This window comes from Melopsittacus undulatus, unplaced genomic scaffold, assembly GCF_012275295.1.
Source record: "Melopsittacus undulatus isolate bMelUnd1 unplaced genomic scaffold, bMelUnd1.mat.Z mat_scaffold_564_arrow_ctg1, whole genome shotgun sequence".
NCBI lineage: Eukaryota > Metazoa > Chordata > Aves > Psittaciformes > Psittaculidae > Melopsittacus > Melopsittacus undulatus.
The window spans coordinates 7,106-19,735 of record NW_022994424.1 but is presented as its reverse complement, the minus strand read 5'-3'; the positions used below and the strand labels follow the sequence as shown (position 1 = coordinate 19,735).

The following is a 12,630-nucleotide window of genomic DNA, read 5'->3' as shown; positions in this document are numbered from 1 at the left end:
CTAGGGAGTACAGGCTATTCCTCTCCTCCCCCAAGATACAGAGCTTCCTTCAGAGCCTGAGCACATGGCAGCTCTTTACTTCCTGGCATCACACACATTTCAAACCATGCTTACACCCGAGCACCCACAGCCCAGCAAGATCCTCCCATGGTCAGCTCCAAGGACCAGACCAGCTGCCACAAGCGCTCCTTCCCTCCACCTTCTCCTGAGCAAGACAAACAACAGCCCTCACATGCTTTACCTGCTCCACCACAGCTTGGTTGGCATTTGCAGCTTCAGACATCCCGTGGCAGCTCCATTTGCAGCAGGACTGGGCTCCTGGGCTCCTGCCTTTGCAGCAAGCTGGTCATCCACAGCAGGGCTAATACTTCTCCTGTGGGGCACCTTCAAACACCGGCACGTGGGTCTGTGATTTGAAGCAAGGGAGAGAAAGATCAGACCAGGAGACACAGGGAGGGGACAAGCCCAGCCCGTGACCTGCCTTTCAACCTGAGCCCACAGGAGCACCGGCCACAACCCCAGCACCTACGAAGCCCCACAGGCTCTTCAGAAGCTGTGAAAGGAGCAGCTTGGGTTATCTATCACTTGGGAAGCACTGGAGGGACAGGCCCATCTCTTGCTGCTGACAGGCAGCTGGGGCAGCTCCCTGCAGCACGCACGCTGTGCTCAGAGGTGCTGGGCAGGCTGCAGGCACAAGCCCTGCTGTGCAACGAGCTTCCAAAATGAAGCAGGCACCAAGAAATAAAAGCAAAGATGAATGTGGCTTTACCTGCCCCGGGCAGGTGCCTTCACAGGCCCATTACAACCATGCCACAGCCACAACTGTCTGAACTCAAGCAAAACCCCAAAGCAATCGTTGCTCTGCTCAAGAATGGACCACTGGATTGTCTTTTGCTTAGTCAACTATTTGACTGCATTTGTACCTGAAAGTCTTTGGCCAAAAACACTGGGAGTTTTGTCAAACAACAGCTGTGCAGAGGCTCTCCTGGGCTGGAACCCAAGCCAGGGCTTTGATTTTTAAACAGGGCAGCCAGTGCATCCCTTACGAGAGCCTCTGCTCTCTGCCATGCAGGTACTGTCAGACTCTACAGCTCTGATGGGATCGAGACCTCCGTGCCGACTGCCAGCACATCCCCTCTGGGCACTGGGAGCAGAGGGGCAGATCTTCATTTTCCACAGAATCCCAAGGGTTGGAAGGGACCTCAAAAGATCATCTAGTCCAACCCCTTGCAAGAGCAGGGTAACCTAGAGTACATCACACAGGAACTTGTCCAGGCGGGCCTTGAATATCTCCAGTGGAGGAGACTCCACAACCCCCCCTGGGCAACCTCTTCCAGTGCTCTGTCACTCTCACAGTAAAGGAGTTCTTCCTGACGTTCACATGGAACCTCCTAAGCTCCAGTTTACACCCATTGCCCCTTGTCCTATCACTGGATATCACTGAAAAAAACCATCATTCTGACACCCACCCTTTACATATCTGTAAACATTGATCCTCACGAGCAGCTGTGTTCTCTTCCCTTGTTATTTCCCTTATTATTATTATTGGTGGTAGCAGCAGTGGTTTGTGTTATACCTTAGTTACTCGACTTACCTCAGCCCCTGGGAGTTACACTCTTTCCATTCTCCTTCCCATCCCTCCGGGATCAGGGGTAAGTTGATTGGCAAGTACATGTTCCATACAGGCCTCGGGCCAGTGAGCACGTAGAAAAGATGAACCATCTGATCAAACAACAAATTAGGAAAATATGTCAGGAAATGAAATTCTATTGGTACCAAGGTTTACCACTGGCTCTATTAAGAATTCAAACTAAACCTCGGTCAAAAGAAGAGGTTAGCCCATTTGAAATTTTATATGGAAGACCATAACAGTCCCAGTTTAAGGCAGAAAGTCTTCAGGAAGTGGCAGAAGGCTATCTCTGACAATTTTTGATCAATCTGGGAAAACAATTGGAGGAGATAAATAAGAGAGTAGCAGGGACAAGAGCAAGAGGTTTGGATTATCCCATTCACCCTTTCAGATCTGGAGACTGGGTTTATGTTAAGAATTTTTCAGGAGATCCTCTACAGGAGAAGTGGAGCAGAACGTACCAGATATTACTGACCACCTTTACAGCAGGGAAGATAAAGGAACAACCTGCTCGCATACAGTATTCAAGAATAAAGAAAGCACCAGAACCAGAGATGTGGCAGATGGAACCTCCAGGACCCTTACGTATGAACTTGCGTCGGTCGTAATTTGGACTCGTATGATAACTGGTGCACAAGCTTGGGACCAGAATTTATACCTGAAATTAATGCAAAATGGTACTGAAGTTTTTAATCGTAGTGGCTGTTGGGTGTGTGCACAGGTGCCTAAATCAGGAGAAAGCCTGGAACTCCCATGAACTGGAGTTCCAATTCCTAACACTGTTTCATGGACAAATCTGTGGGTGAACACTAGCAATTTGTATTCAAACGAAAGGTTAACATTTGGAATAGTTAATCCTAATCCAGGTAATAAATATCACACCTGTGCAAAAAGATGTATTACACCAGGAACCAGGGCAGGAGATCATGCTTGTTCAAATGCCACAGATGTGGGTCACCATTCAAATTGCAACCACACTATTAATATAGATGGTAATCTGGTTCAGTGGTGGCCCATTCCTAAACGGAAAGGATGGTATTGGTTATGTGGAGAAAATGCTTATGAGACTCTACCCCCCCAGCTGGAAGGGGGCAGGCACCTTAGGTGCTGTAATACCCAATTTTACTATTACCGACAGGTATCCTTCCAGGACCTGGATTAGAACTTCTGCCAGAAGTGATGAAGATTGTTGGAAGAAGTAAATACCCTCAGAGACCACCACATTTTTGTACGCATGCAGGGAACGTTCTGGAAAACAACATAATCCACACGTAGCCTCATGACTATGTATGTATGCCCAGCGACTACGTAAGGATGGCCTGTGGAGCAACAGGGGGACACAACGGCAGGAGGAGCTCTCCCCCGTGTCTCTTGGTGCTGCAATGAAGAATACCTGCTTGTCAGCTTGAAAACTTTGTTGGCAAGTTTGTGCCTGGAGTTTTCTCCCAATCACTGCACTGGGTTCAGCTCTAACAGTTCTTTTCCTCCTTCTTAACAGACAACCTCAAATGAGTTCAGATTGTTTTATAAAGAATGCACAAAAGCTTGGATTATTTCTTCATTGACTTAGGTTTTGTGGTTTGGTTTTGTTGGGGTTTCTTTGTTTTCGTTTCTTTTTTCCCAATTCTTGTCCAGTATTATCCTAAAGTTGTATGAAACCTTCATGGAGATTCTACTGCCCTGATAGCGGAGTATCCCAGACACACTGGGGAACCCCAAATGTGGTTTTACACAGGGTTCTCACACCATACAAACAGTCACGTACCACACACTTGGACCAAACACTAGCACCCTCACTACCAATTACTAGTCCTAGTCCAACTCTGCCAGGCGCTCTTGCTACTTCTGCTGCAGTCCTGTTCCTGCCTATTGATTCAGATGTGCCTGGACCAGTCCTGCAAGAGACACTGACTAATGGTGTGCGGGACAGTGGGCGGGTTTCAAAGACATGCTGGAGGGGCTGGGATTCTGCCATTATTTCTGCTGGGCTGCAATACCCCTTCTCCTTCACAGACAGCTCTAAGATACCCTAAAGAAAAGCCCTAGATCCAGGGCTGGGCTGAAGCTTCCAGCAAAAATCCACTACCTCATCACATTACAGGGCACACAGAAATATACAGACACACATATACAAATAAAAGATACGTGGCACTGCAGCCACTCCAACCCCTACAACAGGCACCACAACTGCTACCTCAGCAAGAGGTGGCACAGCTCTTTCAATGTCAGCAACAGGCACTGAGGCTACTCCAACCCCTGTGACAGGCACTGCCCAAAGGTGACTGAGGAGCTGTTGGTAGAGCTGTCTTGGAGACAGAGGAAATGCAGCAGTTCTGCCTTGCCTGGTCTCTCACAGGATCCTTCTGTGCTGGGGCTGCTGAAGGGAGAAGAACAACAAGTGCCAATCACTACCACAGCAGTGCACCGGTGGCAAGATGGCACCAACCCAGACTCCCCGATTGCCATCCATGAGCTGATGCATTGATTGGAGAGTCCAGGAGTGCTCAGCAGGACCCACTCACCCTTCAGGAGCCCCACAGGGCCCGTGCACAACCCACATTACAGTCTGATTGTAAACTGCAGCAAGTGAGCCAAGGAAGAACAATTGCAGATGGGGCCCTGAGCAACAACAGCCTCTGAACAAATGAACCAGGAGATAGTTCATGCCCTTGGGCAGTGCGCACTGGGCAAGATGTGAAATGTGCTCTGCACCGCACTGGGGAGAATGGGCTTACCTGGAGCCTCTGGCAGAAAGCTCCAGCACAGACTCCAGGTCGACCCCTCGGCTTTTGGAGTCGGGGATCCCCAGGATCCAAGGCTGCTCTACCCCACCTGAAACAGAGATCCTGGCAGCCTCTGAAGGGCTTCGAGCTGCTTCAGAAGTGATGGGCACTGGAGCACAGCTCCTCCTGGCACCCCACTTGCCCGTGCTGCCTTCATGTGCAAAGGGAAGGCCTACACATCAGGAAGTATACCCTCCTGGCTCTTCGGCTCTGGGTGCAGGGGCCAATTGTTCGTGCCCCTCTCTGCTGCCGGGCAGCCGAGGGCAGGCACTGCATTAGCTGCTCAATGGCCAGGCCTGCCACATTTCTGTCAGCTGCATCAGGGCCTGAACCTCACTGGGAAAACACAATCCAATAGTACCTTCAGCTACTTCAAGCCTTATCACACCCAGCTGCTGCTTTCCAGGAAGGAAAAGGAAGGAAGGAAGGAAAAGGAAGGAAGGAAAAGGAGGGAAGGAAGGGAAAGGAGGGAAGGAGGGAGAGAAAGGGAGAAAGGGAGAAAGGGAGAAAGAAAGGGAGAAAGAAAGAAAGAAAGGGAGAAAGAAAGAAAGAAAGGGAGAAAGAAAGAAAGAAAGGGAGAAAGAAAGAAAGAAAGGGAGAAAGAAAGGGAGAAAGAAAGAAAGAAAGAAAGAAAGAAAAAGGGAGGAAGAAAGAAAGAAAGGGAGAAGAAAGAGAGAAAGAAAGAAAGAAAAAGGGAGGAAGAAAGAAAGAAAGGGAGAAAGAAAGAGAGAAAGAAAGGGAGAAAGAAAGATAGGGAGAAAGAAAGAAAGGTATATAGAAAGTAAGATATAGGGAGAAAGAAATAGAGAAAGAAAGGGAGAAAGAAAGAAAGTGAGAAAGAATGAAAGAAAAAGGGAGAAAGAAAGAAAGGGAGAAAGAAAGAGAGAAAGAAAGGGAGAAAGAAAGAGAGAAAGAAAGAAAGGGAGAAAGAAAGAAAGAGAGAAAGAAAGAAAGGGAGAAAGAAAGAAAGGGAGAAAGAAAGAAAGGGAGAAAGAAAGAAAGGGAGAAAGAAAGAAAGGGAGAAAGAAAGAAAGAGAAAGAAAGAAAGGGAGAAAGAAAGAGAGAAAGAAAGAAAGGGAGAAAGAAAGAGAGAGAGAAAGAAAGGGAGAAAGAAAGAAAGGGAGAAAGAAAGAAAGAGAGAAAGAAAGGGAGAAAGAAAGAGAGAAAGAAAGAAAGGGAGAAAGAAAGAGAGAGAGAAAGGGAGAAAGAAAGAAAGAGAAAGAAAGGGAGAAAGAAAGAAAGGGAGAAAGAAAGAGAGAAAGAAAGAAAGGGAGAAAGAAAGAAAGGGAGAAAGAAAGAGAGAAAGAAAGAAAGGGAGAAAGAAAGAAAGAGAGAAAGAAAGAGAGAAAGAAAGGGAGAAAGAAAGAAAGGGAGAAAGGGAGAAAGGGAGAAAGGGAGAAAGGGAGAGAAGGAAGGGAAGAGAGGGAAGGAAGGGAAGAGAGGGAAGGAAGGAAGGGAAGAGAGGGAAGTGAGGGAAGGGAAGAGAGGGAAGGGAAGAGAGGGAAGAGAGGGAAGGGAAGAGAGGGAAGAGAGGGAAGGGAAGAGAGGGAAGAGAGGGAAGGGAAGAGAGGGAAGGGAGGGAAGGGAGGGAAGGGAGGGAAGGGAGGGAAGGGAGGGAGGGGAGGGAGGGGAGGGAGGGGAGGGAGGGGAGGGAGGGGAGGGAGGGGAGGGAGGGGAGGGAGGGAGGGAGGGAGGGAGGGAGGGAGGGAGGGAGGAAGGGAGGAAGGGAGGAAGGAAGGAAGGAAGGAAGGAAGGAAGGAAGGAAGGAAGGAAGGAAGGAAGGAAGGAAGGAAGGAAGGAAGGAAGGAAGGAAGGAAGGAAGGAAGGAAGGAAGGAAGGAAGGAAGGAAGGAAGGAAGGAAGGAAGGAAGGAAGGAAGGAAGAAAGGAAGGAAGGAAGGAAGGAAGACATGAGAAGAATAAAAGAGTAGGGATCTGCACAGAGATGGAGAAAGAAGCAGCAGGGAAAGAGGAAGAGAGGCAAACAGTGGGAGAGGGAGCAGGGCAGAGAGAAGTAAGGACTACAGGATTGACAGAGATCATCAAAAGACGTGGTGGGTAGAGGAAAGGTGAGTGGGTAAAAAACAAATAGGGGCAGGGAGAGCTTGCTAGCAACACCAAACTGTGTGGTTCGGTCGATACACTGGAGGGAAGGAATGCCATCCAGAGGTACCCTGACACGCCTGAGAGGTGGCCAATGCCAACCTCATGAAGTTCAACCAAGCCAAATGCAAGCTCCTACACCTGCGTCAGAGCAATCCCAGCAATCCCAGCTACAGGTTGGGTGCAGAAGAGACTCAGAGCAGCCCTGTCCAGAAGGACTTGAGGGTGTCAGTCAATGAGAAAATGAACATGAGTGTGTGCTCACAGCCCAGAAAGCCAACCGTGTCCTGGGCTGCATCAAAGGGAGTGTGACCAGCAGGGCGAAGGAGGTGATCCTGCCCCTCTGCTCTGCTCTTCTGAGACCCCACTTGCAGCACTGGGTGCAGTTCTGGTGTTCCCAACATCAAAAGGACACGGAGCTGTTGGAACAAGTCCAGAGCAGGACACGAGAACGATCAGGGGCTGGAGCAGCTCCTGTATGGAGACAGGATGAGAACACTGGGGTCTTCAGCCTGGAGAAGAGAAGGCTGCATGGAGACCTCAGAGCAGCTTCCAGTGTCTGAAGGGGGGGCTACAAGGATGTGGGAGAGCAACTCTTCATCAGGGACCAGAGTGACAGGATAAGGGGTGATGGGTTCAAACCGAAACAGGGGAAGTTCAGGTTAGATATAAGGAAGACATTCTTCCCTGTGAGGGCGGTGAGGGGCTGGCACAGGCTGCCAAAGGAACTTGGGAATGCTCCATCCCTGGCAGTGTTCAAGGCCAGCCTGGACAGAGCCTTGGGTGACATGGTTTAATGTGAGGTGTTCCTGCCCATGGCACAGGCTTGGAACTGGATGATCTGAACGTCCTTTCCACCCTAACTATTCTAGGATTCTGAAACCAGAGCAACAAACAAGACTAACAACTAAGAGAAAGAGAAGTGCAGGAGCAAGGAGCAGCTCAGAGGGATCGAGGAAGAAAGAGAAGTATCAGAAGCCCTGCAGAGGGATGGAGGAAGGGTCTGGGAGCAGCAGACACAGCCAGAGAGAGGAGAAGTAGGCAGGGAGAAAGGCAGAGACGGTGGGATACAGAATGAGCTGCAAGTAGGAGAAGGGGCTGGTAGAGAGACAGAGAAAGAAGGACTTGGAGAAGAGAGGGACGTGGAGGACAGCACAGGAATAGAAGAGAGGTCTGGGGAAGGGAGACAATGACAGCAAGGGGAAAGGGAGCGGGGAGCTTGGAGAGATGAGAGGCAGACACGGCCCCAAGGGCCGGGCACTCACCACAGCTCCCGCTCTCCGTCCTGCCAGGGAACCTCTTCAGCCCAGGCCCTTCTTTCTCTGCCTCTCTGTGCTCTCCCCTTTCCTCCTGTGCAGGCCCAGGGCCAGCTGCAGGCCGCAGGCCGGGCTGGGGCAGCTCTCGGCGCTCTGGCAGTCGGGGTGCCCGGTGCCTGTGCCCACAGCGGGGCTGTCTCCATCTCCACAGGGGCTCGCTCACCTCAGCGCTGGCCCCGGCCCTCCCCTCAGCACAACCTGCAAGCCCCAGCACCAACATGGCCGCCGGCAGCCCCAGCACTACAGCTCCCAGCATGCCCCGGGGCGCTCCTCCTGCTGCCAGAGCCCAGAGGTGAGGAGCAGCAGCGGCAGGGGGCGGAGGGAGGTGGACAGGGACAGAGCAGCCATGGCCTCCAGGGGAGAAGAGCCAAAAGGGCAGGAGCAGGATGGAGCCCAGAGGGAAGCAGGGCCTGGCGAGGAAGGACTCCAGGGGCACTCCCAGCCCCATCCCTGTCCCATTGCCTCATTCTCTTCCTCATCCCTGTCCTTTCCTCATCCATGTCCATCCCTGTGTCCATCCCTCTGCCATATCCTCACCCTCATCTCAACCCTATCCATGTGTCCATCCCTATCCCTGTGTCCATCCCTATCCCTGTGTCCATCCCTGTCCTCACCCCATGTCCCTGTCCCACATCCCTTTCCCAACCTTCTCCCCCATATTCCCCATTCCCACTCCAAACCCGCCCCCCCCATAGAGCCAAATGGAACCTTCCAGCCCCATTGAACCGCCCCCCCCTCCCCGAGCCAATTGGACCCTCCTCAACCCCATCTGGACCCCCCCCAGACCCATTTGAACCCCCCCAAACCCATCTCGATCCCCCCCCCACCCCAGACCCATTTGGGCCCTCCCTATTGGTCCCTCCCATTTGCCCCCCCCAACCCCCTGTGCCCCCCCCCTCCATCCCTCAGATCCTGGCAGTGGATGACAAGGAGCTGAACCGTTGGTGCTCCCTGCACAAGACCTGCATGTACCGGTAAGGGGGGGTACGGGGGGGGGGGTCCATGGGTGCCCCCCCATGTATTAGGGGTGCTCAGGACCCCCTTTGCCCCCAGCTCGGAGCAGGAGGAGTGGCAGGATCAGGCCAACAACAGGCGCCTACAGGGTCACACCTAAACCTACCCCCCCATCCTCATCCTCATTCCTTTATCCTCCTCACCTTTTATCTTCATCCTTATCCCTTCATCCTCACCTTCAGTCCTTTATCTTCATCCCTGTCCCTTTATCCTCATCCTGATCCCTTTATCCTCACCCCCTCTTTATCCTAATGCCTTTATCCTCATTCCCCCCTTTATCCTCATTCCCTCTTTATCCTCATCCCTTTATCCTCATCTTCTTTATCCTCATCCTCATCCCTCCCTTCATCCTCATCCTTATCCCGTCATCCTCATCCTGATCCCTCTTTATCCTCACCCTCTTTATCCTAATCCATTTATTCTCATTCCCCTTCATCCTCATCCTGATCCCTTTATCCTCATCTCCCCTCTTCATCCTCGTCCTCATCCCCCCCTTCATCCTCATCCCTTCATCCTCCTCCCCTCTCCCAGCCCCAAGGAGCCGGAAGCGAAGCCAGAAGCGGAGCAGAAGCCCTGGGACAGCGGAAACGACCCCGGGGGGGCCGCTTAAAGGTGCCCCCCCCCCGGTACCGGGGCTCAGCCCCATTGGGCCCCCGAGTGTGCCGGGGGGGGGGCAGGAATTCACCGGGAGCCGTTTGGCTCCTTCGGCCTCAGTGCCTGGCGCCTCCGGTACCAGCAGCGGCACAAGGGGGGGGGGGAGCCGCTGCCCCCCCCGGCCCGAGGGTAATGGGGGGGTCCCCATGGGTGACGGCAGCGCCTGGTTCAGTTCATCTTTATGGGCGGGGGAGCAATAAATAACGTGTGACCCCCCCACCGTGAGCAGCGTCTGGTACCCCCTTGGGTGGGGGGGCACAAAGGGGTGGGGGTGGGTGTCCCTGAAAGGTCATTGTGGACCCCACATAACCCACAGTGGTTCAGTCCCATGGGGGGTTTCAGGGGTTGGGACCCCCCTATAACCATTGGGTTCAGTCCCATGGGAACCCCCCCATAACTCACAATGATTCAGTCCCATCCCCCCCATAACCCACAATGGTTCAGTCCTGTGGGGGGGGTGTGGTGTGTGCTCAGAGGAACACGAACTCCTCTGCCCCGGAGGGGGTCGCGGGGGGGAGGACGTCTCCAGAGAAGGGGGGGGCTCCATCCTCTGCCCCCCCTTGACCAGGGTGAAGAGGGGATAACGCTCGGGTGCTGTGGGGGGGGCCAGGACCTGGATATGGGGGGGCAGGAGGGAAAAGGGGGTTACAATGGGGGGGACACCCCCAAAACACCCCCCCATAATGCGATGTGGGCTCACCCGGCTCAGGTCCTTGCAGAGCGCATCCAGCCCGGTCCCAGCGCCTGCATAGAAGCCAATGGTGCAGCTGGGATCCATCTTCCCAAAGGGCATCTTCCGCAGGGATCTGCATTGGAATGACTGGAAAAGGGGGGGGGGGTGTCAGGATAATTCCCCTCCCCCCAAAAAATACCCCATTGATGGGATGTCCCCGTCCCCCCCCCCCCCATTACCTGCAGTGGGAAGTTCTCCTGCTCTGTATCCACATAGGGCTGCAGTAATGGGGGTCCAGGTAGAGCAGAAAATCATCTGGAGATGGGATAGGGTGAATTAGGGGGAACCCCCCCATATCCATGTCCTGGAGACCCCCCCCCCCCAGTTCCCATATGGAACCTTGGAAGCCGATGAAATAAAGGGAATTCAGGGGTTTGCCACCGATGATCCCGAGGCAGGATTCCAGCTTGAGCTGGGGGGGACGACACACACATTAAGGGGGGTATTGGGGTGCTGGGGGGGGGGGTTGTGGGGCTGCAGGGGGTATTGGGGTGCTGGGGGGCCATTGGCTGCTGGGGGGCATTGGGTGCAGGGAGGTTATAGAGTGCTGGGGGGGATATGGGGGTGCAGGGGTTATTGGGGTGCTGGGGGGGGTTATGGGGGTGCAGGGGGTAGTGAGGTGCTGGGGGGGTATTGGGGTGCTAGGGGCTCATTGGGTGCGCGGGGCATTGGATGCCAGGAGGGTCACTGGGCACAGGGAGGTTATAGCGTGCTGGGGGGATTATGGGGGTTCAAGGGGGGGTCATTGGGGTGCTGGGGGGGCTATGGGGGTGCCAAGGGATGACTGAGCTGAGCTCTGAGGCAGAAGCTGTTCCCTGGGAGGGTGCTGAGGCGCTGGCACAGGGTGCCTAGAGCAGCTGTGGCTGCCCCATCCCTGGCAGTGCTCAAGGCCAGGTTGGACACAGGGGCTTGGAGCAGCTGCTCCAGTAGAAGGCATCTTAAGCTCCTTCCAAGCCTCAGTCCTCCCCATGAGCTCTTGGATCCCACCGAAGGCTTTCCGTGGGGAAGAGAAGCCTGGGGGCTGTGCTCCAGAGGAATGGGAGGTGAGGGTGCTGGGAAGGGGTGTCTGTGAGCAGTGAGAGCTCACTGGGCTCTCTCACGGGGGGGGATTGTTGAGGAGGAAGCCAGCAGGAGTCTGCTGCCTGTCCCATGTACGTGATCCTCATAGGCAAAGGTACCATTGTTATCTTTCATTGCTGGAGGTTTCCAGGCTGAAAGGAAAAGGAAGGAACTTTACTCTTTCCCGTTGGTCCTTCCCCAAAACTGGGTGTTTTTTGAGACCTTCAGCTTTCCCTGAGCAGGGAAAAGGCTGCTGGTGCCTTTGCAACAGCTGCAGGAATCTTGGAACCCCTCAAGGGTAAAGTTGCTGCTGTGGGATCCCCAGTGCTGCTTCCTGGGCTGGGTAACATCACGCAGGTCTACTCTGTGCAGTGGGAATACCTCAATGGCACAGCTCCCACACCATCCTGCAGTACTACAGGGGGTCCCACAGCCCAGCCATCCATGCTCCCTATGCAGGATGAGCTGATTCTCATCCATCCAATGGATCTCTCCTGCTGGAGGGTGTCCCAGAAAGGGACAGTGGCATCTACAAAGCAACTGTCAACATGGGAGAAAGGGAGAGCCTGAAAATCCTGCTGGAAGTCCTCAGTCAGTAGTAGCTAAACCCAGGACAGCATGGGAGGAAAGAGCAGGTAATGGGTGCAAGCAGGGCAGGGGCATTACCTGACTGTTTATGCACTATCAGCTTGTCATGAATGGAGACATCAGCAGGGAGACTCTGGGAAGAGGTTCCCAACATGTCCTGGGGGAGCAGATTTGGTGCTGCTGCCCAAGGAGACCTTCCAGGCTGTGACAGAGGCTCCATCCTGGAAACACAATTCCCTCCCTTGCTTTCTGTTGTCAGTGCAGGCAGGGAGGGACTGGGGCAGTGCTGTGTGCCAGTGCCCGCTGCAGAGGGTACCTGCAGCACTTCTGGAGCCGGGGGGTGGCCAAGGAAGCCGTGGGCAGGATTTGTCCCAGCTCAGGCATCCCATGGACCACAGCTGCAGCACAAAGCGCTGATTCGACAGCGGGTGACAAATGAATCCCATGTCCTGGTGACAGAGAAGCCCCATGGAGCAGCAGAGCCACCCTTGCTGGGCCCTGCGGTGCTCTCACTCTCAGCTCCTCGGGTTTGTGTTTTCCAGGTCTCTCCTCTCCCTTGCAGGATGTGCTGAGGATCACGGTGGTTGCTGTGGTCTTTGCTGCTGTCTCAGCCTGGGCACTGATCATTCCCATCTGAATGATCTGTCTGAAAGGTTCTGGATAAGTGAATCCAGTCAGGGCACCTGAACCCTCATGTGGTTTGTGTCGGGAGGGACCTTAAAGCTCACGGAGTTCCGATCTTCTGCCATGGA

General features: G+C 53.6%; 1 long non-coding RNA gene across 1 annotated transcript; it reads right to left on the bottom strand.

The window, feature by feature from the left end:
- Positions 1-10,062: 10,062 nt before the first annotated feature.
- On the bottom strand, positions 10,063-10,452 carry LOC117438706 (uncharacterized). Its single transcript, XR_004550953.1, has 3 exons — positions 10,411-10,452; positions 10,199-10,318; positions 10,063-10,111 (listed from the first exon to the last, which is right to left on the bottom strand). It is a non-coding gene; the product is annotated as an uncharacterized lncRNA (long non-coding RNA).
- Positions 10,453-12,630: the final 2,178 nt, after the last annotated feature.